We start from the raw sequence: 4455 nt of genomic DNA on the forward strand, positions 1-4455 counted from the left end.
TAAGAAGCAGATGACGAACACATAAACCCGGCGGTGCATCCAACCCAAGGAACTAATAGCGAGTTCACCCTGATGAAGACAATACGACTTTCTATGCCCGTAACGCTTGTAAAGAAATTCAAAAGGGATGTATGACTTCTCAACTCATATTTTTTCTTAAAACTCAACATCAATAGAAAACCGCAGGGAGTGTGATTCTCTAGTACTAGTAATCCCCGACTATCCCATGGTAACAAGGCGAAGCCTCCTATTTCATTGAGGGGAGGAGTCATTTCTATATTGTCAAATCAAAAAACGGCTCTTTTCTTATCCCAGAACATAGTAGCATCCTCAATCAATTCCGTATTTGGTTGAATGTTTATCAAAGATTGTAATTGTTACATCCCATGTTTTCGTACGTGAGAATACGTCATAAGCCAATTGATGTAAGATCGGAAAAGGGATCGTTTTTGAAAGTACATATATTAAGTTCATCATTTTATCTTGGAGGTTAAAAATCTTTAAGATCATGAATAACAAGTACCAAGAGGGTTGGAAAGCTTAGACGCTAAAAGAACTGAAGAAAATAGGTTTCGTCGAAAGTCGACAAGTTTGGAATGTTATAACATATACTTTTGGGGTGAGACTAGAATTACTAAGATTATAAGGAGGTTATCTTATTAGTTATTTTAGTCGTATGATAGTCGCGTGTTATGTTTCTAAGTCAAGCGAGTTGTGGAACAAAAGTTGGCAAAGGTCATCACAAGTTGCATTCATAATGTGCTGAAATTTAGGTCAAATGTAGCTGCACTTTTATCCCAATACACTTGGAATCAATGGATGATATACATATCAAATTGAATAACTACGAGTCTAGTTTCTAACGCATTAAACTGTTCATCGATACGACATTGGACGGCAGAGATATTTGCATTTTTGCGAGACTACGCCAAGCAGCTCTCTATGGGGCCCACATAGGTGGTTTAAGACATATGAACATATATAAGATTCCTCAACCCCGTTTTAAGTCATTATTTTCAGTATATTCAGACCTTAGAACAATAGAAACACTCTCTCAAGGTTTTCTCATGATCCAAGACCCAAACAAAGAGAAAACAACACAAATAGAGTGTCGGGAATCCCGTAGCGCTAGTAAGTTTCTTGTTCTTCTTGTTGTCGCTGATTTTTGGGTGGTTCAAGATCGTGTGGGAGGTTGTTTTAAGTGGTTTATGTTCGGTAAAATACTCTCCCATGGTTTTCATATCAACCCTAGGTTATTTCAAGTCTTGCAAATGGATTACACAATATTTCAACATCAAAAGTGAAGAATAACACCTCTTTGAGGTTGTATGGTTATTGAGGATAATTGTGCGCCCTTTTGTGCTGAAAATTCAAGTTTTATACTGTCTAAGGTTAGTATAAGTGTCTATTACTTGTGGATAAGCTTTCTTGTATGTTGGTTAAGTTGTTAGGATGATAAATTACGAGATAATACTTGGATTAGCTTAGTCAATTCTATGGTTTTGTATTGCCACTGAGGGCTGTTGTAAGCTAAATATAACTTGTATTTATACATGAAGCTACTTTAGTATGTATGTGTATTGTTTTCTTGCAGGTGCTTCAGGTTATCTTGATGTTGATTAATTTAAATGGTTGGACTAGACATGAACTAGTGAATAAATTTTCTAATTGAAGATAGTTGGAGTTGTGGATTGTTTAATTTGTTATAAATATATGGTATAAGGGTGGAATCATTGATGAACTTATTCATTATCATGTTAATGATGCTGTTAAGTTAATATAAGAAGTCTGCAAGGGGTGATATGTGTTATATGGATTCCAATCGGAGCTTGTCGCTCGTCGCGAAGTAGTTGTAACTTGTTGTTGTTATATGGTGTCTTGTTGTTGATATTTATAAGTTGATAGATTTCTATAGTTGTTATTGTTGGTATATGGTATTTGAAGAGGCCCTTGTTATAGGGGAGATGCTGCCTGAATTTACGTAAATGAGCTACTAGCTTGAATCTCATTATACTATGATAGATTGAGTTGACTTTATTGAAGAGTTGCTTGAAAAGGCTTAAGGACTCAACGAGTTTAAGGTATGTTAAGGCATGTAATTCTTTCTTTTTGACATGATCTAAAGCGACAGGAAAATAAATTATACGCTAATTCATAACGGATCTACTCCTAAGAACTAAGGTTGTCCATGTTGTTCTTTCCTTATTAAGTTATTCTAAGAATGTGTGTATGTTCCTTGAATCCTATTGAGGTTCATATTGAGGGTATGGATGTCCATAATGTTAATCGAAGGTGCAACGACCATAAGTCACTCCAAAAGGTTTAGAACGTGATTCCACGATCTAGCATGTATTATATATAGTATCTATTTTACTCTACCGAGTCACACTATAGTCGGCCGGGTACGACACCTATTATGCAACCACTAATCAGTTGGGTTTCCCTAGCTTCACGTCGCCGAATACGATTCTACGGAGCCTTATGATGGCGGGGTACGTTTTTACTGATTCCTCTTTGAGGCCCGGTACGATATGATGATGTTGATGCCCACAGAGGCATATGTTTTTAAACGTTTATGTATATATATGTATTATGCATTTCATGTCTAGTGTGGTTCCCGACCATGCTACAATTGTGACTTTAAAGCAAATAAGTATGAGAGCTAATTTCACATAAGGACTGCAAGTAGGTATGCATAATGGTTAATAAACGTGCTGAAATTAGGGACTAGGTGGTTTTATGCTCGTTTTAAGAGAATGTCTAAATGCAGAAAATCAAACAAGAGGAGTGAATGAACAGAGTTTTTACAAGGAAAAGAATAATGCAGAAAATTAAAGGGGAATTTAGGGACTAAAAGGCAGAAATTTTTTAAAGAGCTGAAATTACATTGATAAGACAATAATGAAATTGTTTAAGGGAAAGGAGGGTCCTAGGTTTGTAAAATACATGGATCATCCACACAACACCGGTAGCCAGTCGTACGCATTGTGTTATCGTGTGATCATCATCTACATGTCTACCCTTCCCACCCCGTTAAGGTATTAAGCACGGAATGATATCATTACTTATTGCATGCTATTACCTGCCCCAATCCTATTAGTTCCGGAGGCATTTAGGACTACTAATCCTAATGGGAAGGGATGTTGGCCTTTATAGTTTCAAAGGAAAAAATACTAAGGCGACAAGAAAGAACACATACAGCAAGTATGGGGAAAGCACATAAACAAATAAGGCTCAAACAGGCCTCCTTAGATCAAGGAAAAAAGCATATAGTTCAGCATGTCTTGCACATACTGATTAGGGTCTGATTAAACTTAAAAGCTAATGCATGCTGATTTATCACATATTTTTTAGATTAGGAGTCCGAATTAGCCTTGACTAGATGTAGTTATCAAAATTGATATAGTTAATCAATTACCTACTAGTTTGCCTAGGTGAAACTTATAGACAGGATACCTAACAATGCAGGAGTATACTGATTTTAAGAAAAAGGGTTACTGATTCTAGAAAAGGATCTGTAGATTTTTAGGATTGATTTTAGATTCCGAAAATGAAACCAATTCAATTAGTTTAGTCCTATAGGCATGGTCTCTACGTGTCGTTGGTTTTAACAGTTACAATAGTCCTACAGACATGATCTCTAAATGGAGTGTTTATTAAACCTAAAGTTGTTCGCCTAATGCAGAATTACAAAAGGTCCTTTAGACATGCTTTCTAGATGCTGAAATGCAGAATTATAAAGATCCTATAGGCATGTTTTCTAAATGCATTGATTATTATTAAACCTGAAGTTGTTTGCCTAATGGTGTGTAAAATGCAAAATTATAAAAGGTCCTATAGGCATGCTTTCTAGATGCTGAAATGAAGAATTATAAAGATTCTATAGGCATGCTTTCTACCCTTCACATGCATTCATTCCCCATCCTTTTCCACTATCCGTCCCAGTAGTTATTCCAAAGTTATTACAGACCGAATGAATCAAAAGAAAGTAAAAAAAAAAAAGAAAATTACATCAGCGTTTGCAACTACATCTAATCAGCCTAATTTAGACTCAAGGTCCAACAATATGAGATGAATCAACTTCCAGGATCAGATTTCCAAAAGACTTTCTCATATTTGGAGTGTGTCAAAGTTCCCAAGAGTCTCATAGGAACTCCGGGCAATGCTTACACCCCAAAGCATTCAGAATCAAGAACATAGTGCAGTGTGGAAGGGCCAGCTCTCAGATGTCCAAGTTCAGAGAGAACTCATGGTCCCAAAGCAAGGCTCATAAGAGAGGGGCAGGACTTAAGATTCTAGGAATAGGTGCAAGTGCATAAGGGGAAAGGGGATCAGGGAGAGACAGGGTAGACTGGTGGTCATGCCCAGCAATTGGGATGCTGGCACACCACTGACCAGCCTACCAGTCAAACAATTAAGAGTTTGGATGCATTGTGGATCAAGCAAAGGCCTGGA

The sequence above is a fragment of the Nicotiana attenuata genome, chromosome 10 (assembly GCF_001879085.1).
Source record: "Nicotiana attenuata strain UT chromosome 10, NIATTr2, whole genome shotgun sequence".
NCBI classification, from domain to species: domain Eukaryota; kingdom Viridiplantae; phylum Streptophyta; class Magnoliopsida; order Solanales; family Solanaceae; genus Nicotiana; species Nicotiana attenuata.